At 41.4% G+C, this 23,468-nt stretch overlaps 2 non-coding genes across 2 annotated transcripts; both read right to left on the bottom strand.

Annotated features, from left to right (window-relative positions):
• Positions 1-651: 651 nt before the first annotated feature.
• On the bottom strand, positions 652-723 carry Trnaq-uug. Its single transcript has one exon. It is a non-coding gene; the product is annotated as a tRNA-Gln (tRNA).
• Positions 724-15,387: 14,664 nt separating this feature from the next.
• Trnaq-uug lies at positions 15,388-15,459 on the bottom strand. Its single transcript has one exon. It is a non-coding gene; the product is annotated as a tRNA-Gln (tRNA).
• Positions 15,460-23,468: the final 8,009 nt, after the last annotated feature.

Below are 23,468 nucleotides of genomic sequence, written 5' to 3'. Positions count from 1 at the left end.
TTGCTGATTATAAAGGGCAATGTTGAAAAGCTGTATGCTCTTCGTGTGCTACATTCCTCATATCTTTTCGTAAGCTATTTCTGCTATGAAGAACAGTTCATCAGCGTTAAGTAAAAATGTCTCTCGCACTAACTGAACAACTATGAACAACAGTTAATAACGAACGCTAAACTGTTTGAAATGATGTCACGCACCAGATGCAAACATATATGATTTTTCGGTACTGATATGAAAAATCTCTCCATCTATAATTCCGAGTCAACGAACACGTTATACTGTTGAAATGAAATAAGTTTAGGAGTCTAGATTAATGTGAAACTCTCAACTTGAAACGAAGCAGTTGGATAAAGTTCTTTCTCGTCCATCAATTGATCTTTCCTGGACGGCCAAGCTGCAGTTCATCTTAGGTTATCCATGTCTCACGCCTGAAATACTGTAAACATATAATCGCCTCTGAGTCAAAGGTCAGCAGCTGCACAGATTTGCTGTATCGTATTTTGCTACCGCTCAGGCGATGAATCAGCTTTTCCGCTTATTGCTTTCATCCTTTTCGCGAATTGATTGCAACTAATCTGCGACATGTTCTTCCTGCAGAACACATTTGCATCATACAACAAGCGTCGTACATCGAAAACTTTCATTTAAAATTTTAGGTCCCACCGAGATTTGAACTCGGATCGCTGGATTCAAAGTCCAGAGTGCTAACCATTACACCATGGGACCCTGTCTTTACGACGGACTGGGAATGAGTACTTGTAACTGTTTAACCGGTAAGAGGTGCTGGGTTGAGTCACGCTCGCTGGTCGCGTGTCTTGTTACCACCGCTACCGCTCCATTCATCCGCCAGTGCGGTGGCACATGTAGTTTATTTTTGGATGAGATGTGAGCTTAGTCAAGCTAGAGATACATATACCACTTTGTTCTAGACTTAAATTTCTGTTCTAAACAGTATAAGACGGCGGTTTTTGATATATTAATTTCTTTTGGTTGTAACTACGCAATCGCCCTATGAATCATTAAGGCATAACAAAAACGTTGCAATAAAACGTAACACTATTTTTCAAGTATTTTATACGGCAATCAGGATCTGTTGCGTGGTACAGAAAACGGTGGGAGTGGAAAGTGGCTAGAGGTTGTTATGTGGGCGTAAATTCTTAACATTTGTTGTGTTGGTGCATAAGTTCGTAGGGTTTTTTTGTTTTTTTGCGTGTTGCTGTGGGGTTTATTTGTCATTGTCATTTTTTATTCGTAGATCACTCTTGCTATTTCAGTTCACATATTGTCATTTTGACATTTAAAGAGGCTTGAACCCTAGAAAATGGAGTGCCAAGTGGAGGAATCGGAACATTTCCGACATACTCTTCTCTTTGAGATCAATAGAGGGGTGGCAGCAGCGGAGGCCTCCAGAACCATTTCCTCAGTGTATGAGGATAATGCGATTGGACAGAGCTCGGCAAGAAAATAGTTTCTTCGTTTTAAGAAAGATCGCTTTGACATTGGTGACTCTACACGTTCAGGAAGACCTTCGGGGTTTTGATGAAGATTGTTTAAACGCATTAATTCACAACGATCCATGTCAGTGTAATTGAGAACTGTCAGATGTGATGAATTGTGATCATTCCACAACCGCGTGACATTTGCGTGCATTGAGGAAGGTTCAAAATTGGGTGCCGTGTGCTCTAAGTCGAAAGCACAAAACTTGAAGGGTGGCCACATATGCATCTCTTCTTGATCGCTATCAACTGGCTCGTGAACGATATTGACCATGCCTGTCCTGAATATTTACTGGTGACGAGAATTGGTGTCTTCATGATAACGTAAGGAAAAGAAAGGAATGGTTGAGCCCAAACAAAGCAGCAAATCCCCATACAAAGACCCACGCGCATTCACAAAAGATAATTTTATGCATCTGGTGGAACAGCGACAATGTGATGTACTACGAATTGCTTCCCCGATGTAGGTCGATCACTGCTGACATCTGTTGTAAAGAACTGAGGCATCTGTGCAGACGCAGTCTAAGAGCAACGACCAGGCAGACTCCGTGCAGTGGTGCTGTTCAACGATGAAGCCCGCCCACATTCTGCTAGACTGACGAAGAACACTATACAGAAGTTGCGCCCTCAGATTTTCACTTTTTCGGCTCTATCGAACAACGTTGAAAGAACATTCAGTGATAATCAAAAGGCGATCTGAATATGGCTCGATGCGATCTTCACCATGAAACCATGTTGTTTCTACAGTCGTGGACTCGTAAAGTTACCTCAGTGTTGGCAGACTATTGTAACAGTGAAGGAGTATGTATTATTGTTGACTAAAGTATCTGTTACGTGTATGTGTTGTGTTTATTAAACTTTTGTAAAAACGCTACGATATTATGCATCAACCTAATAATACAGGGCTATTCAAAAGAATCGAGACACTTTCAATTGGTTGTAAAAAACTCTTTGTATTGAGTTACGTTATTATTTAATTATAATTACGTATAGAAACAGCAATTCAAGAATTTTATCATTTTGTGTTCGCAAATGTTCAATGCGTGAACCCTTAGTCACACGGCACACGTCCAGTCTATAGTCCAGTTCGGCTCACATTCGCCCTTATACTTCCCCCTAAGTCAGCGATGTTTTGGGGATGTGAGGGTGTGTTTTTCGAACAGATTCTTTCATGTAAGCTCACATGTAAAAATCACACGATGGTCATGTTCGGTGAACCTGGCGATCATGCCAGAAACTGCAGATTTCTAGCTGATGCACATCAGATTGATCGATGTGGTCGCACAGTATCCGAGAACTCATGAACATCATTGTGGAAGTGTGGTGGAGAACCGTCGTGACGTCAAATAAAATTATCACTACCGTCTTGCAATTCCTGCATGAGCTACACTTGAAACATGTCCAGGCAATAGTGTCCATCGATCGTCGCCCCTGCAAAGGAGAAGGGACCAAACACTTTATGCCTTAACCAAGCACGAAACACGTTAACCTTTGGGGATCCACCGTGACATTCGACAGCAGTGTGGGGATTCTCTGCTCAATATACTCATACCTTGTGCCGGTTTACTGCGCCGTTCAGCTGAAAGATAGTAGCCTCATAGCTGAAAATCAGCATGCGGGTGAAATCGTCGTCTTCCATTAAGTGCCGCATATCAGTGCAAAACTGTTTCCGCAAATAGGGTTTCAGTTGGCTCTACTGAATGCATATCCCCTTGTATTCTTGTGTTAGCAGCACCGACTTTCTGGCACACTACACAAGATGCTAGACGCTTGGCAACACGGTGGTACATGTTGTCTAACACAACCTTCTCTTTTAATTTTGCAATGCACTTCTTTGCACCATAGTGCCCATACCTCAGGTGTACATAGTCGATTAGTAAATCTACATGTTGTGAGGGAAAGCACAGCTTCCATTCAGAAACACCTACCTTTTTCCTCCTAAACAGAATACCTTTATGCAGACAATAGTATTGCGAAACCTTAGGATAGTTCGCATTTCCTAAATAGTTCTTCACTAATTTCAGCTGGTCATCTGCATTCTGCTCACGTCTCCAGTTCTTAATCACTCTCTTTAATGCACTTTCTTCCTTTACTTCGCGCAACGCAAACATTCGTACTTCACTTAGTCTGTTGCTATAATTCCCGCGTCATCACAGAGCTCCGCACTTCTAGATAACCCATCAGCTACCAGATTGTCTTTCCCTTGAATATATCTAACCTCAAGGTCAAACTGCTGGACATACAATGACCATCTTACCAAACGAGCATTCCTCAACTTATAGGTCTTTAAAAAGGCCAAACCCTTATGGGCACTGTAAACAATTATCTTGTGACCTAATAGATACTGCTCAAACTTCTGTACCCCACATACAATTGCCAATGCTTCCAGTTCTGAGATGCCATAATTTCTCTCTGCTGCCTGTAACGATCGACTTGCGAAAGCTATAGTCTTGTGCACTTCTTGTTCGTTCTCTATTTCTACTTGGAATACCTCCACAGCTATACCATAGCCACTAGCATCAACAGACATACAGAATGGTTTTTCAAAATCAGGATGATGTAAAATAGGACTAGTAATTAAAGATTGTTTAAGCACCTCGAACGCCTGTTGACATTCTGCTGTCCAAACCCAAGGGGTAGTCTTTTTCAGCAGGAGGTGAAGACAGGGCGCATTAAAAGCCTGATCACTAACAAAACGCCTATAGAAGCCGAAAAGACCGAACATCGATCTCAACTGCTTCTTGTTTCTGGGAGCCTCAAATTTTTCAGTGACTGCTAGCTTGCCTGGGTCAGGCAGAATACCTTTTCCATTTATCATATATCCCAAGAAACCTATTTCCTCTTTAACGCACTCTGTCTTTTCAATCTTTGGTTTCATGCCACCTCTCTCAATAGCCTCTAACACTTCCTCTAATAAAGCTATGTGTTCTTCCCAGGTAGGAGTTGCTATTAACAGATCATCTACGTAGACTGTTATTTTATTACTTAAGGCTGGTCCTAAAACATGGCACATCACACGTACGAAGGCACAAACAGAGATATTAAGTCCGAAAGGTACCACACGATATTGGTAACAAACTCCTTCGTACAAGAAAGCTGTGTACTTCCTTGAACTTTCCGCCAGTGGCAAATTCCAATGTCCACACGTGATGTCCATAGAAGTTAAGAATTTTACTCCCCGAAACTTTTGCAGTAACTCGTCCATGTTCTGCGGTCTATCACTTTCCCTAACCACTATTTCATTCAACCAACGAGCGTCCAAGACCAATCTGACACTCCCGTCTCTTTTTGGTACAACAACAAGAGGATTATTGTACTCACTGACCGCTTTTTCAATCACACCCCACTCTAGCATTCTCTGTATCTCCTTTCGAACCGCCTCCTTCCTAGCTACATGTATTTGGTATGGCTTCCTGAAAAACACTTGGCCAGGTTTCACCTTTAATTGACATTCATAACCTTTGACCACGCCAGGTCGATTTCAAGATACCTTATGATGCCTTTTTAAAACCTGTCTCAGTTCTTCCATCTGATTAGCTGAAATTTTATCGATTTCCTGCAATTTAGCTTCTATTTTGTCCAAAATAATTGCTTCTTCTTCTGTGTTTAGCTTACTTTTACTAAGATTGACACCTTCGTCCCAATATCTCCTATTTTTCAGAACTCGTATAGGCAGCTCCCAAGTTTCATCATTAGTTACTACATGTTTATCAATAAAAGGCACCGTAATTACTCCGGTTATCGGCAAGACCGTTTTTAACTGGCTTCTTTCAAAGTCAACAACACTCTGATATTTCGACAAGAAATCTATGCCAATTAAAACCTCAATACAGAGATTATTTACAATTAAGCATGGATGATCAATTAAATTACCATTAATGTTAAAGGGCAGCAAAGCTTCTTGCTTTATCGTTTTTGACACCTTACCAGTAGCACCAATTATTCTTAGTCCTGATACCCTCATTACTGTAAGCTTGTCTTTACCAGGTAACGCATCAAAGAAGGATTGAGATATCGCACTCACCTCACTTCCACTGTCTAAGAGACAACGTACATTGATACCCAACATATTCACTATTATTATAGGGTGGCTTATTCTAGGTTGTACAGGTGGTTCCTCAAATTCATTCAATAGTTCCTTTTGGATTTGTCTCCAACTAAAGTGATCGACATCTGTCTTCATTACATTTAGGTCAAAGTGTGTAGGGGTTTCCTGAATTACATTTTCAGCTGCCTTTTCCAGTCGGTCTATTAATTTCAAATCGAAACACCGCACGACTTCATTACATTTAGTTTGCTGAATATGACCCAAATTATTGTAGTCTGAGCGATTCTGCACCTCCAGACCGGGCATAACACTAGTTACAGCTAAACAACTTTCACTATTATCGTCGGGTTCCTTCTCAAGTGACAACTGGTTACAGTAACTGGGTTCATCGACCCCCAACAGGCTACCCTCCACATTCTCACTTAACTCCTGTCCTAAATCTATTAGTACAGTATCAACATCCTGCACACGCACTTTAGATAAAAGCACATCATCCTCATCGTAAATATAAGCACGAATTTCTTCTGCTTCTTCACCTGACAATTCAGTATGTTGTAGCTCTTCCCTACCGTTACACTGCTGCGCCTTCTCTTTCTCTTCCCACTTAGAAAGCGTCTCTAACACGGTATCTATCAAATACTGTGAGTGATCTAATATTTCTGCTGTATCCTTAGATGCTACAGACCCTTCATCCAGATGTTCAGTCTGAGTATTCTGATCTGTCTTACCAATTGCTGTAACTACTGGCTTAGGAAAAATAACCGCCTGGTGAGCGCCAGTGTCCTCATAGACGCGAACTAGTTTTCCTGCCTCGGCCTACTACTGCTTCCTTTACTTCCATTATAGTTAACTGGCACAGCATTGCTTTCCACACCTGCATAATTTTGTTCTGAACAAAATTACTATCATTTGGATGCCATTGTTGGTTCTGATAATTATTTCTACAATGCCTACCTCTCTTAGGATGGCGAACACCTACTGTTCTGATGTTTACATTGCCATTCTGCTCGTTCTTAAAATTACTACTAGTGTTATTAGCATTCCTGTTATTACGTGCTTGCTCCTCATTGGCAGCAACACGTTCTACACGTTCCAAATACTCAATGAAACGATCCAGATTGTCTCTATGGGCAGATATAATTCTAGTTTGCCAATATCATGGCAGTTTGGCTTCAAGACCTAGTATTATCATTTCAGGTTTTAGCTTTTCGGCCAAATGTGACAAACGTGAGATCCATGACCTAGCAAATTCTTTGATAGATTCCTTGCCTACATGAAAGCGTTTTCCACTCCAAAATTCTCTCAACACTTCATTTTGCTTATTACTAGACCAATACTCATTAATGAAAGCTGTTTTAAATTCCGCTAATGTTTTACACTTCAACATAACATCAGCTGACCAACGCATGGCGTCACCTGCTAAATGGCTTCTAATAAATGAGATTTTCTCTCGTTCAGACCAAGTTGGTGGAATCACATCTTCAAAATCGTTCCAGAAATCTAGCGGGTGGGTATTTTTATCTGGATCGAACCGCAAGAACTGCCGACACCCGATAAAAGCGGCGTTTGCAGCTACAACTTGTTGCATACTACCATTACCAGAAGTTACTGAAGCTACTTTACTCTCAATGTTAGCAATGTTAGTACTAATATTTTCTACTCTTATTTCAACATTATCTACTCTTTGCACAATATGAGTAGTATCCGTTTTGATTGCATCTAATTCTGCTTGACATATGTTTACCTTTATATTAACATCTTTAAACCTATCTGAGCACAGTTTAGATTCCGCCTCGATCTTTTCTGTTAACTTGTGCTCCAGCTTCGCATCTTCCATTTGGAAGTCTTTGCGAGCCTCAGCAACTTCGGATTTTACTGTTTTATACATTTCAGAAAATTGTTGAGCAACCTTTTTCTTAATATCCTCATGGTTGTAATCAATTTTATAATTCAAACTGTCCAAATCCTCTTTCAACTTATTGCAACCAGCCTTGAAGGTATCGTCCATTACCTCCAATCGTTTATTAAAATTAGTTTGGCTGGCCACAATCTGATAGTTTAATTCAGCATTATTGGATTCTAATTTATTGTCCATTGCCTCAAACCGTTTATTAAAATTGGTTTGACTGGCCACAATCCTGTTATTTACCTCAATTATATCAGATTTTAATTCAGCATTCATTCTAGCATTACTGGCTGACATTTTTGCATTACTGGCTGACAATTTTTCATTACTGGCAGCTATTGCTTGTAATATAACATTTAAATCAATAGCCCCAGTATCTGGGTTGCTCACTATCTGGCTTTTTATCACACTCAGGTGACGAAAAACTAGCTCCAACACCAGAATCATCAAAACTAAATGAAACTTCTGATTGATTAGTCGTATCTAACTTCTCCGTCTTAAACTCTACCATCTCCTGATGACTATTTCGTTTTTAATTCATCAGATAAACTATCATCCAATAAATTAACAATTTCTGCTTTCTGCTTTACTACAGGGGTCTCTATTATTGAATCATTGCCCCTTCTCACACTACTGTCAGGAGACAATACTTCATATTTCATTTTAACATTACTATTTTCATGCATATTTACACTTGAATCGCTGTCTGAATTTACAGTTCCCTCAACAGACATAGGTTCTGATTTAAGTTTAACCTCGGTTTCTTCAGGGTGTTCCATCGCCGACAGTCTTTTAGTGCAGGTTAGTAAAATTTTTAACAGCTTTGCACTTAACTTAGTTCTTTCTGCATGACGTATGGCGTTGCCGGCGCGGAGTACCAGGATTACTGATGCGACGCGGCGCGTTGAACTGCAGACGGCACTTCGACGGCTGCTGTGTGTTTGCGAGGCCCGCAACTGCAGGCGCGGCTCCCGTTGCTCCGGCAGACGACTGCGGTGAAGCGAAACTGGCTTCTCGCGATGCCAGCAGTGCAGCTAGACTCAGCGCCAGCTCCGTCAATCCAGATGCGTTGTTAATCCAATTGCGTCGTCCACATGCACACGTAACACTATCACTGTTCTGTCACTCAGTTGCGTGTCGCATTTCACTCCCGAATTCGAATATTTAAAAATCACTTTTACTTTTATTCAGTTTAGTTCCCGGCCGATGCACCATATGTGGGGCGGCTGGTTGAAATTAATACTTGTTAATAATATATGGTTTGTAACGTAGAAAAGATGCAATTCCCTGCCGTTTAACCATATGTGGGGTGCAGATGGAATTAATTGTTATATAAATGTTCCTATTATTTATGCTGTCTTTTGCCGTTCTCAGCACTGGCTCTCTAACTACAATATTGGCAACCAGAAAGCGATTAGCAAAACGTGAAGCCTGTAATTAGAATTCCTAGTGCCCACTTCATCTGAGAAATACACTTATAGCTACAGCTTATAGCTCTGAGGAATTAGGAGATTGTCTGGGATTCATCATCAAAAACGATCCTGTAAAAACGTTCGCTATATTCTAGAAGTCACAGATCAAAAAAAGGAATCCACACAATCCAACTACCAGAGCAGTTCAGAGTCTAATGCGCTGATGCAACTATAACTGTCCAAATTAAATGTTTAAGTGAATGCTCGCCATAATTTGATGATAATGTTCATCAAACACCACGCTAAATAATGGTAGAATGTTTGTCCCCCGGCGGCACGTGAAAATACGACATACGCAAACTGAAGATAGATAATTAAAGTCATCCCAGAATTAACACTTCACTCGAAAATGATTTCATGGTTACGCGTATCCCGAGTAACTTATTACGGCATCCGAGGCTGTTCGTAGCAATGATACCGACGCGACGCGACTCCCGACACAGGTGGTATGCTATTCAGCGTCTGGAGAGAACTGGGGCCTTTCTCTCTCGCGCAGCGTTCTTATATATAAAGCCGCGGTGCGGACGGCTAAGGGAACGCCCGATCAAATCGGCTCTCCCAACTAGCCGCTGGGCTAGTAAAGCACCACTTTAAGTTATTGAATAAATCATCACTTCCTTTGCTGATGGCCGATGAAGCTCTCAATTTAAATGTGCATTCGGCACACAGGTAAGTAATCATAATAAAAGTCTGACGTGGCTAAGTCAATTATTTTGGGTGAGAGAATTAATTTAATCTCATTACACACAGTAGACGAGCTCTGAACTTGCCCTTTGGAGATACGCTATCGCTATAGTTATATAGTTATTGAGTTGAAACTTCTCACATCTTTATGATTATAGCGGATCTCCATTCTACTTAAACATCCTAGCCTTATTTATTAGCCTACTTAATCTATCTTGCTTCCTTAATTTTTAAGACAAAAACCAGAAAATCATGAATTTCAACTAAAATCTTAATTTGTGAGATCCAGAAGAATGTTTCTACTAAATTATTATGAAAAAAGAATCTAAATATAAATTTTTAAGTCTCTAGCTCTTTTCTGTTGCGCCAATGATTTTTACAGAAAAACGTCCAAATTTCGAAAATGGTTAAAGTTATTGAACTGATATTCAACACATATTGATTTAGTATTATTCCTGACATGCTAGAAACGTTTCAGGTTATTTACTTGATTTTTAAAGTATTGCGCAAATATTTATGGCGTCAGAGCTAGTTACAGCGGACTAGGCTGGCACACAATGGAAAGACTGATGAGAATTTTATACGGCGTGAGTAGGCTGCTTCCCTACAAATTGTTTCATCTTAACGTGCAAACGAACAGTGTCAATGAAGTAGGCGACAGAGCTGGTAGACCACAGTCCTTCAATAAGCACACGCTGAATTTCTGCAGTTATTGAGTTGTGACCTGACGAAACTAGTATCGTCTGACCACAACTGTGGGTTCTTGTAGGGCTATAGGAGATTGTTCATTTTTAATTACAACGAATTATTAATTCACTTTATTACATAAATGAATAATAGATTTATTTACCTTTGACACACTTCTTGGCCACAGGAGTACTGGATAATTTGCAACTGTGCTGGACTAGCAAAGCATTACTTGATGCACTAATCAACAACTGTTCTCTTGAGGTACAATGTTCAGTATTACGAAGTACATTTCGTAATTGTAACATGTAAACTTTCTCGGGCGGAAATGTCACAATTAATAAAATATTCCGGGCTACTACGCCCCAGTCGAATGGATTTCAACTTAAAACCCAACGTTTCGTCCCCATCTTCTGAGGAAATTTTCAACGGGGATCGTAGCTTATTTGAATATGCGATTCACACCCTGGCTAGTTAATGACTACATCAAAATTCCGCTTCCGCGTGCTTCTGTTCAGTGACGTGACGTCACATGTTTTGAACGCGCGAGAATAGAAAAATTAGAGGACATGCTTTAGAAACTTCGAAGAAGAAACCGAATCTTTGTTTCCGGTACATGGATGATACGTTTGTTTTGTGGCGGCTTGGCAGGGAGAAACTGGGTCATCTTGACAAGCATCTCAACGGGATCAGTCCGAAGATTCAGTTTACCATGGAGGAGCGGGCAGGCGGAAGATTGAATTTTCTTGCTGTGCTGGTTTTCAAGAAAGAAGATGGTAGCTTTGGCCAAATGATTTACCGAAAACACACACACACAGATCGTTACCTACACCGGGATTTGAACCACCTCCCGCATCAAAAGCGAGGTATCATAGAAAAGTGGGCGGATAGAGTAAAGGAAAAGCTTCAAACCAGAGCTGCATGACGCGGAATTAAAACATCTCACCGGCGCATTCCTCAAAAATGGTAATTCTTTCGTTGAGGTGAAAAGACGTTTAGACCATCGCGTAGGTACCACTGCGATGCCCAAGCACCTATGATATCAAAATTTTTCCTGTCTTTCATTAAGGACGTTACTGACCGCATAGGAAAAATCTTCAAAAAAGCGGAACCGTGCGGTAATCTCCAAACCCTCTCGGAAGATAGAACATCATCTATAATAGGCCAAGGATGTTGGTCAACCGCTGGAAAAATCAATAAATTATAGGATCCCGTATAGTTGTGTGGAGGTGTACGTGGGTACTATAAAAAGAATGGCCAAAAAAGGACTAGAAAAGGACAAGGACGACTGAGAAGAGAAAAGACTGACAGATCAGCTGTTGCGGAACATGTTTTGCAGCCAGGCGACCACCACATTTATTTTGGTGGGACATACCATGAAAGGTGTTACAGAGAGGTCATAGATATTGTAAAATACCACAGCGTAATAGCCTGGAACATTTTTTTAATTGCGAAGTACTTTTCTTCAGAAACTTTAACTGGCTCTCTCCTACTCGAAAATGTTGACTGCTGTAGCTGACATCTCGAACTTTGGCAGAGCTGTTGCTAGCTCAACACTATATTGACTTCACTGTGAGGGCGAAGGCGTAGTCTTCAGGAGCACATCCCACATGTTGGTGTGGATTGCAGCAAGCCCTCGCTAGAGTCTAAGATGTCTGTTCGCGTTGCCGCCTGTGGTGTGGTAGCGTGATACCATCTATTATTATTCCGCATACAAGAATTTGGTGGACATTATGCATTCACTGCCTCTACCCCTGTCATTTACAGTGGACTCACACCTTGGCACAAGAGATGAAACCAGACGAATGGAATTTTCTAGTTGGCTTATTGTAAATCGCTGAGAAACCTCATTAACACCCCTTGCCAGTGAAACCAGTTCCACTGATTGCAGTATTAGTACCACTCATAACTCACATCGATGAGCTGATGAAAACCTTTGTGCCTTTGTGGAGTCAGGTTTTCGAGAACGCTTCTCTATGTTTATCTGGTGTGGTGTGTTAAATAATGAGTTGAGTGCAGACTGTTGTCTTACCATAACTCCTTACAGGAATCCGTTATCTAGAATTTCTTGAAAACGAGATTTCAGCATTGTGTATTGGAAGAAGTTCTGTCGGCTACAAGGATGGGTATGTTTTTGCATTATTCTAGCTGTCAGATGAGACATACCCCCGAAGATGGATAGGCAAAAATGCTCAGTTTTATTGACCACCAACGTCCCCGTTTGGTTTATATTCTAACAGCTGTATCTCTGTAACCAATAAAAACTGCACACACCTTGTACAGAATGTTTTATTGGAATGAGTCTATACTACCACCTCGTAAAATACTTACTTTCACTCCTGTAATAACCTGCATAGCAGATGAAAATTTAAAAAATCAAACGTTGTTATTCCTGCAAGTTGTTGAAATGTATCACTTTCCTCAAAGTTTCCCTGCTCTCTTTCAGTTCAAACACCGAATGTTACTCTAAGGAACACGGACGTATTCCAGTATTCGTGCTGAGCAATTCAGTTGAAAAGTATAAGTTTGTTGTTGAATGTGGTATTCAGTTTGAAGACTGATCTGATGGTGCTCTCCATGTTAGTCTATCCTGTAAATGGCCCTTCATCTTTGCATAACTGCTGCAACCAACATCCGTTGGCACTTGCTTATTGTACTCAGGCTATGGTCTGACTCAACAGTTGTTATACACTTCCTTCCATAACGAAACTGACGAGTCCCTAATGATTCAGGACGTGCCCTATCAACTGATCCCTTCTTTTAGTCAAGTTGTTCCGTAACTTTCTTTATTCGATGATTCGGTTCAGTACTTCTTCACTAGTTATTCGATCGACCCATCTATTCTTGGGTAACACTTTTCAGAAACTTCTACACTCTTCTTGTCTGAACTGTTTATCGTCCACATTTAACTTCCGTACATTCCAGAACAATACTTTCAGAAAAACTTACTAACATTGCAATTTATATTCCATGTTGAAAGAGTTCTGTTTTTCAGAAACTCTTTTCTTGCTCTTGTCAATTTGCATTTTATTTCCTCTCTGCCTCAGCCATCTTCATCTACTTTGCTACCTAAATATCGAAACTCGTCTAGTACTTTAAGTATCTCATTTCCTAACCCGATTTCCTCAGCATCGCCACATATAATTCCGCAACATTGCTCTATCCTTGAGTTACTTTTGTTGATATTTGCCTTACAAACTCTTTTAAAAACGTAATCCATTCCGATCACTTGCTCTTCCGAGTCGTATGTTGTTTCTGAAACAATTGCAATGTCAGTTGTCGGACTGCAGAATATTTATTTCTTCTCACTGAACTTTAGTTACCATTGCAAATATCTCCCCCTTTTTTTCTTTTTCTTCAACTTACAGATTGAATAAGTTAACAGATAAGTTACAACACTATCTCACTCGGCCCTCAACTAATGCTTCCCTTTCATGTCTTCGATTCTTATACCTAAACAAAGCTAATGCAGTTCGAGTGGACTTCGTGGCGTATAATTTGCGAGTTCTTTGAGTGCCTCTGCAAGACACACTAGAAAGAAATAGTGTTGTACTTTTTTCCCTTTTATTCATGATTGATAATATCTGCTATAGTTGTAATAGTCTTTTATAACTGCAGCATGGTTCATGTTCAAGTTGTGGATAACTTTTCACTTCCTGTGTTTTATCCCCACGACCTTCAGAATTTCAAGGAATGTATTCCATTCAACAGTGTCGGCAGTTTTTTCTAAATCTACAAATGATAAAAGCCTAGGTTTTCCATTCGTCATGCTATCTCATAATAAATCTGAGTACAAGTTAAATGAATAATACATAATATTACGCCGGCCGCGGTGGCGAGCGGTTCTAGGTGCTCAGTCCGGAACCGCGCGACTGCTACGGTCGCAGGTTCGAATCCTGCCTCGGGCATGGATGTGTGTGATGTCCTTAGGTTAGTTAGGTTTGAGTAGTTCTAAGTTCTAGGGGACTGATGACCACAGATGATAAGTGCCATAGTGCTCAGAGCCATTTTTGAACATAATATTTCGTCCGCAGTAGAATCATTATCACCGCTAAACCCGTTTAGAACGCACACACTTACAAGCTGTGTCTACCTAGTGATACAAACAACAAAAGAGACAATACAGAAAAATTCATTCTGTCAGTCATTCACATATATGTAAGTTTGTACTGCCTCCATGAAACCGTAAAGTAAGAAACATTCAACGATTCCAAAGCTAATGCAGTTCGAGTGGACTTCGTGGCGTATAATCTGCGAGTTCTTTGAGTGCCTCTGCAAGACACACTAGAAAGAAATAGTGTTGTACTTTTTTCCTTTTATTCATGATTGATAATATCTGCTATAGTTGTAATAGTCTTTTATTTCCAATAAAGGCAAGCATAGCCAGGTTTCAGGACAACAGTCCCATCTTCTGGTGCATCTGGAAGATTATAAGTAAAACGTGACACCTATACAACTTGTCAAACTCTAATAAACCCATCAAAACTTGTATAAATATTCTAAAGAGGATACCACTTATATGTTTAGAATGTCCACACGAGTGAACAGGGGTTGAAATAGTGATTCTCTGGTAACTGGCACGTAAGCATATTTTGTACTCGTTAGTAGTATTCTCTTTAGAATATTACCACGAGTTTTGTTGCGTTTTTTAGTGTTTTACAATAGATATAGTCGTCACACTTTAGTCGTAATTTTTTCAGATGCGCCTGTAGATTGAAATTTCGTCCTGAAACCTGCTGGCCGTTTCCTTTTATTAAAAATAAAAATTTGTTACAATTGTGGTGGATGTTGATAATCATGGATAATACACATAGGAGTTATGGATGTCCTCTCAAGAGAAACATGTCTTTTCCTTGGTCATGGTAACCTAAATTTACTGAAATTATCAAGGTGCATAGAGCCACAGGTTTGTATATTTTTAAGTTTAATTGGAAGTTCAGCTGCTGTGAAGCTCTAACTTACCTTACTGAATTTTAGCTCATGTTACTAAAAGGGTATTCATAATTCCCTCACATTTTCGAGTGATTTTATTCATTCAGTTGTAACTAATTCGCGAATGACAAGTTTTCGATAGCAATATTCTATACTTAAAATGTTAGGTCCCACCGAGATTTGAACTCGGATCGCTGGATTCAAAGTCCAGAGTGCTAACCATTACACCATGGGACCCTGACAGAATCTACTGAAAAGTATCAAGTATCTCAAGCACCGTTATGACGCTGGAGCCACAGACATTGCATGAGTCACGCACGCTACTCGCTTACGGTCCTCACAGCGCCGTGCATCAGAAGCGATCTCCCTGAAGGCGACCAAATATCTCACTCAGATATTACGAGATTCTTATTAATTAGGAGAGATCTTACGCTTTCTTTCGAACTACTAGTTATCTAAATTTAATAAATTCTGCGATACATTCCGAGGTAATGGTGGATTACCTTCTGAGTGTCTGAGCGTTCATACGGGTTATACCTTAACACCGAAATAATAGGAATGAGCTGTGCTCAGAAAACGTAGTCTTTATATCACTTCCTCAGTACGTACCTCTCTGACGCCACCCTAGACCAGTGTGCTGTCGTTACAACCCAATACCTGCAGAAGTGGGGAGTCAGATTTTAAAACGATCTTGCCATACATCAGTGCCTGAGGGCAGTTACTCTACGTCGTGACAAAATAGGAGAAATGTAGATATATCGTAATAAACAGTAATTAAATGTTCGACCTGTTCCTCACACTATGTGTTTCTAAAGGTACCTTCCTTCTTCAGGTGTTCAAATGGCTCTGAGCACTATGGGACTCAACATCTTAGGTCATAAGTCCCCTAGAACTTAGAACTACTTAAACCTAACTAACCTAAGGACATCACACACACCCATGCCCGAGGCAGGATTCGAACCTGCGACCGTAGCAGTCCCGCGGTTCCGGACTGCGGCGCCAGAACCGCTAGACCACCGCGGTCTTCAGGTGTGTTTAGGTGTAATATTTAGAACATTCCCATGAATATCATGATTATGTTGGCGATACTCAAGGCAATCATCTATACACTTCACTTACACCTACGCACATATGGATATGGATCATACCATCGAAAATAAAGGCAAGAGAAGGTTGTAGAACCTTACTTTTCACAATATGTATAATCGACCTAGTGAATAACGCTGAAAGTTTCACGTGGCTTTTCGTGGATTATGTGTTGCATAAGGAGGAGTTTCAACGCTAGAAAATTCTAGCGAAATGCAGGTACACCTGCAGAGAATCGAATCTCGGTGCAGGGGTTAGTAGTTGTCTCTCTACGTAAACGAATATAATGTACTGCAAATACGTATGCAGAAAGACACATTATTCGATGACTAAGCGATTGTAGGATAATCACTAGGAGTATGTGTAAGGAACGGTATAAGGTAGAATGACGACAAAAAAACTAATCACAGGCAAGACTGATGTCAGACTGAAAGTCATTGTAAGAGTTCCTCCGGAAATTTAGTCCACCCACGAAGGAGGTATCTTACAAAACCTTCGTTGAACAAATACTTGAATACTGTTCGCCAGTCTGGGATCCGTATCAGGTAGGATTGATAGAGGAAATAGAGAGTATACAAAGAAGAGCTGCGCTTTTCCTTACAGGTACCTTCAGTAAGTGTAATAGCGTCACGGAGATGCTCAGCCAACTCCAGTGGCAGATGCTGCTAGAGATGCGTTCTGCATCACGTTATAATCTACTGTTAAAGTTGTCTGTGACATACCGTAAGGTAGCTTGCGGAGTATAGATGTATAAATCGATGTAAGTGTGTTTGTAGAGTGAGAACGGAGTCCGGGCCAAAGTTCGAACGTCTTACTGCTTACACGGGTTGCCACCTCATTACCATTCGATCTACAGAGATCGACAGCTGTATGGCATAAGTTAGCTTAAAGTCAAATGGAGGACGTTAAAGACAAATTAAAAGCTTAGCTGGACAAGAATATGAGAGGGAATCGGTCCTGAAAGTATCATCACAGCATTTGTCTAATGTTATGTAATGGAAAGCACGGAAACGTAAATTTGAATGTTCAGGTGGGTATTCAATTTCTTTCTGCTCAAATATCAGGCCAGACTCTTAAGCACTGTGTCACTTAGTTCGTCCATGAAATAACGTCCCCATATTCAAATGTTGCAGTGAGAACAATTATCTCTAAATCCAAAGCTTCTGGAATCCCACATTAAATACAGGCTAACGAGAGAACACCAAAAGAACACTCAAGTAAAAACACTGCTTTAGAAAAATTTCAGAGAGAAAAAATTGTCTGGATGAAAATCGAACTCTCAGAACAACAAAACAAAAAGACAAGTAGGGAGATCCAAGAGATCCAGACTTGCAAAAGGCAATGAATATTATCTGCTATAAAACAGAGTAATTTTATTTAAAAATGTTCACCAGCAAACAAAATTGAAGTGTCTGTATCGAAGAAGGTTTGCCGAAAACTATGAAGTGTCTGAATACGTATCTTTACAGACATGATATTTAGGAAAGTTTACTACTGGTTTAAAAGATGGAATAGATCGTTTTCAGTGGCCCGTTGCTATGTAACTGCATTTCGTATGACATGAACTGAACGTGTTTAAAACATTCCTTCAACATACACTCCAACAACTTTCGAGCTATATGTTGAAGATAGTTCGTTTACTGAAATTATCAAGGTGCATAGAGTCACAGGTTTGTATATTTTTAAGTTTAATTGGAAGTTCAGCTGCTGTGAAGCTCGAACTTACCTTACTGAATTTTAGCTCATGTTACTAAAATGGTATTCATAATTCCCTCGCATTTTCAAGTGATTTTATTCATTCAGTTGTAACTAATTCGCGAATGACAAGTTTTCGATAGCAATATTCTATACTTAAAATGTTAGGTCCCACCGAAATTTGAACTCGGATCGCTGGATTTAAAGTCCAGAGTGCTAAACATAACACCATTTTTTTTACCTTTTTTTCCTTTATTAAAACAACCATATATGTAAATAAGCACAAAAACAAAATATTGAAGTGCTGGAACTGATTCAACACGAATTGTATCCTACAATAGACTGAAGAATACATTTCAATATAGTGCAATTTGTAAGCTTACAAAATAGAACATAAATAGTAAACTGACAATAGCCTCTTCAGTCTAGACAGAGACATAGAACCGAAACGCAAACATATATATAATTGATTGTCTTAACTGGAATGACAGTTCTGTCATTTGATTCATAACCGTCCAAACTCAAAGTCATTTGGAGCACACAAACGAATAACAAGAAATGCAAAGGAACATTAATTAATGAAAACGTCATAATGAAGTTAATCACACCATTGAGAAGTCTGGAGTAGTCCTAGGAACTGGTATAACCCCTTATTCGTTGTGTATTTTGTTCGCTACATAGTCTTGCATGTGATTTGTGTCCTTGCCGGCATCGAGAATTACCCTACGCCTTGTTTTTTCAAAAATTATGTCTAACATGTTAGCAAACATCTTCCTGAAATTTGGGTAACGTTTCATCTTCCAGCGTGCCGTTCTCATGTAAGCGTCGAAACTAATGAGATTATCTTCACTATTGTGGATGATGATATTTGTCACAAACTGTCCTAACATCCACATCACGGTGTTGTTCTTGGTGGCGGGAAAATGTTTCGCGTCCGGCCAGAGCAGGATGTCGGTGCAGTGGGTGGCTGGGCTGCTGCGGGTAATCAGGCCCAGCCTCTGCTACACCCATTTCCAGTTAATGAGATGGCGGCCACAAGTAAGCGATGGCGTAAGGTGTCGACCAGACCACAGCGGACGCATTTATCACTGTCACTTAATCCGATTCTATGCAACCTTTCATTAGTGGGTATAACATCGTTTACCACTTTATACCATGTGGACGCCACTTCAGCAGTGTGGACAGTTAAACTTATGGTGTCCCAAACTGCCTTCCAATGATCACTCGGGTATTTAAGTTCAATGGGATTCCGGACTATTGGAGATGTCCATCTTTTCAATAACAGGTGCGTCGTCGGTAAATCCTGCGTGAAATAATGTCCATCAATATAGCTTACTTCAAGAAAAAACTGCTTGACATGTCGTAGTTTGTAATGTATTTTACCTACATCAATGGGTGGATGGATATCGGTGGGTTGTAAGGTTCGGAAGAGTCAACTGGTTACGCTGAGAGGTTCCTTGTCCAACAAATGGGTGATTCGTTTAACATATAACGCAGTACACTTTCGGTTAATGTCAGGCATGTTTAGTCCGCCGGCCTGTCTGGAAGACGTCAGCGTGGTGTATTTCACTTTAAACAGATGCCCTTGCCAGATAAATCTATTAGAGAGTTTCATCACGTGTTTGGCCTGCATCTTGGGGACTGGTAATAGTTGGACCATATAGTACGCTTTACTGAATATATAACTGCTGAGGAGTCGTATGCGTTGGAGAATGTTAACGGACCGCCAATTGTTTTCATAGATGGCACCTTGCATTTTATTGGTGACCTGCTTCCAATTTTTTGCATTCATTTTTAGCGGGCATTTGTCGATAATCTCCCCAGAGTGGTGTGGGTTTCGACACGCTTCGCCCAAGGTATAATAACTGCGTCGAATCCTCGAATGTTGACAAAGGTGCATTTACCGGCGTTGATTTTAGCACCGGAAGCATGACAGTACTCGTCTACCGCGGTCTTGAGGGTTGATACGTCTCCGTCGTTGCGCAATAACACTCCGACGTCGTCGGCGTAAGCACGAACCACAAAGGACGTCCCGGCGATCGAAAGCCCTGCAAGTTTGTCATGAATAGAGCGTAAGAGCGGCTCGAGCGATAAAACAAATAACATCATGGAGAGAGTGCTCCCCTGCGGCACTCCTCTTTGGACCTCGATGGGTTGAGTAAGCTGTCCATTTACGCTGACTCTGGTTGTAATGCCCGTGACGAAATGTTGCACGACATTTATAACCCGTTGCTCAAAACCACAACGCTGCAGTAGCTGTAGGAGGTACTCGTGGCGGACGCGATCAAAAGCCTTGCAAAAGTCGATAAACAGCAATGCGAGATTCACGTTAGTGACTGACGCTGTGGCTATTACATCTCTATATTCCGAAAGGGGCGTCATAATAGTGCGACCAGGGATGCATGATTGATGGTTGTGAATCACTTGCTTCATTAACGGAGACAATCTGCTGTTGAGTGCTCTGGCGAAGGTTTTGTAATCAAAATTGAGTAAAGTAATAGGTCGGAAATTATCTAAGGTTTTTCGGTGTTTGCTTTTTGGTATCAATACAATTCGGCCTTCCTTCATTTCGGCCGGCACCACACTCCCTCGCATCACTTCATTGAGAACATCTGTAAATGCGTGTCCGATTATGGGCCAGAAGCGCACATAAAATTCCCGTGGCAAACCATCAGGGCCAGGGGATTTATTCGATGGCGAGCCAGAAATCAGTTCAAGGACTTCGTCTGGAGCAAAATCGTGTACGACCGCCGAGTTGTCCGCGGGCGTGACTACGGTGGGCAAAGCACTCACGATATAGCCGCCGTCATCACCATATCTATCGCATTGCGAGTATAGATCCGTGAAGTACCGGTAAACTGCAGTAAGAATATCACTCTGTCGGGTCAAACTGAGTCCATCATCTGTGTCCAGCTCCCCGATAAAAGCTCGCTTGCGATGGGCACGAAGTTTTATGAGGTGATACAGCGATGCAAGTTCGTCCTCTTGAAGCGATTTTGCTTTAGATCTGATCTTCAGTCCTTCAAGCTGCGTTCGCTTTATGCCTATAAGCTTCGCCTTCATTTGTTTGATGGTCGTGAGCTGTGTGTTGGTTGGTGTCGTAGTCGCATACAACTCTCGCAGAACAGTTTCGTAAAAATCAATCGTGCGTTTGACATCTTGCGCCCGTTGCCAACTGTAGTTTCTTAAGGATAATCGCATTTTCCGTTTGACCACAGCATTCCACCAGGCTATCTTGCTCGGATATCTGCAGCACTGCTTGAGACAATCCGCCCATGTCGTGGAGATGACATCTTGTAACAAGGCATCGGCGAGAATAGAAACATTTAGGCTCCACGGAATCCTATGCCATTCAGTACGCTGTTTGGCCAGATTTTTCGTGACACAGAGGGCGCAGTGGTCGGAGAAGCTAGCCGGAATGACATCGGCGTCCAGAACATGTTGGCAAATGTTCTCAGAGATGTATAAACGGTCTAGACGGCTACATGCGGTGGAGGTCAGTTACGTGTACTTTACCAGGGTAGGAAATTTTAGTTCCCACGCATCCTTCAGCTGCATGTGACGCACCAGATCATGTAGTTCCCTACAGTAATTAAAGTTTGGCGATTGGTCTTTCCTGTGGATCACACAGTTGAAATCACCACTAATTATCAGCTGGGTTGGGTTGCGGCGTAGCAAGTATATGATGTCTTGTTTAAAGAAGTTAGCTCTTTCTGATTTTAAGGTCGTTCCAGATGGAGCATAGATATTGACGAGGGTGACGTCAAAAATTTGGCAAGCTATGCCTCTACCGGAGTCCAACATTTCGATATTGCTCACTGGGATTCCGTCTCGTGATAGAATGGCCGTACCTGTACCCCCGTCCGCCACGGTGTTTACGATTGTTGCAAATCCTGATACATGAAAACTTAAGATAGACACTTCCTGTAACAGAACTATATCAGCTTCGGACTCATAGATAAACTGCCGTAGCATTGCTAATTTTAAATCTGTCCTAACTCTATTAATGTTCAGGGACAAAAACTTGTAAGCTTGACTCATGATCGTCTGAGACTTGTGGATGATGGGAAGCGTAGGAAACCCAGTCCATCTCACCGTCGGACTTGGAACCTACATCCGCAGGTTTTGTACCAGTTTTTGCGCTGACTTTACTTTTTGAATTACTGCCAGCCACGGAGTCCTTTGGTTTAACTTTATTTTGCCGTCGCAAAGTCGTCCGAAGTGTTATTGAAGACGGCGGAGTCAGCGAGTCATGGCTGTAAGCAGTATGTGAAAGTCCTTGCTTCGGAACGGGTGACGGCAAGTCCGAAGACGCGGCTTCAGTAGGCTCACTGTGTTTGTTTGGAGCCGCACTGGCTGTTGGTATACAGCTGTCCGGGTCCTCGTGTTGTTTGGAAGCAGTTTCGAGGTGGCGGCTGTTTATGTTATGCTCTACACCGCGTGCTTCATCCGCCGTGTTTACGAGTTGCAGATGACTGACTGCCGCCCCTTGTGTGTTGGCCACCTGCGGCGAGTCTGCAAGCGGCATCGGAACGGATTGCTGTAAACACTCGGCTGCACCCGTATTGGCAGTTTCTGCGTCGGGCGGTTGAATGGGAATTTGGCAGGTCGTAACTGAGCCATCTGACACATGCGTGTCCTGTGTGGAGGCCTGTGGATCCGCGTCATCGGTCTGATTTTTTATGACCTGGTCGCCGGAACCACTACCGTCACTTATAGTACGTCGTCGTTTGTTACCAGCAGATAATGCAACGCCGGTGGCTAAGGGGTGACTGGCCACGGGTTTTTGAGGCAAGGGTGGGAAGGTGCTGTTACCGAGATCGTTGTCCTCTGACACAGATGCACTCGGTTGGGAGTCAGTCACAGAGGGCGTTTGATTTTTGAGTTAGGACATCAGCCAATGTTAGTCTCTGTCGTTGTTGCAGATTGTTTCGAAGTACGACAACTCGCCGTAGGCAATCCTCTCTTAAATGGCCACTCGTGTTACAGATAAAACAAGTGCCTATTTGCCCCTCGTAAATGACATTATATAGGATGGGATATTGGCTTTAACGGCTATGTCAACTGAGCGAACCCCACTATAACATTGGAGTTTGTGACGGCTCGACCATTTTTCGTTTCTAATCTGTCGGATGTCATCGTATTTGGCGAGGACATCTCTAACAAAACAATTTTCAACCTCAGGTGGCAAATTGAACACTCGCTGTTGTTTATACTCAATGTCAGCGTTAGATATTGAAACTGCACTCACCGACTGATCACGATGTCGGAACTCTGCCTTCCCACCAGTATTCACCAAAATTTTCTCCAGTTGTATCTGGTCTAAAAACTTCACAAAGAAACAGTATTCCGCCATGTCATAATATGCTGTGTGGACCTGATCGGATGTGATGCCAATAATATCTACTATCCAGTCATGGATTTCTAGAGAACTCGGTTGCACATTCCTGGAAGATTTCTCGAAT

The sequence above is a fragment of the Schistocerca americana genome, chromosome 2 (assembly GCF_021461395.2).
Source record: "Schistocerca americana isolate TAMUIC-IGC-003095 chromosome 2, iqSchAmer2.1, whole genome shotgun sequence".
Lineage (NCBI taxonomy): Eukaryota > Metazoa > Arthropoda > Insecta > Orthoptera > Acrididae > Schistocerca > Schistocerca americana.
Note: the sequence above shows the minus strand (reverse complement) of the source record. Positions and strands in the feature narration are given on the sequence as shown.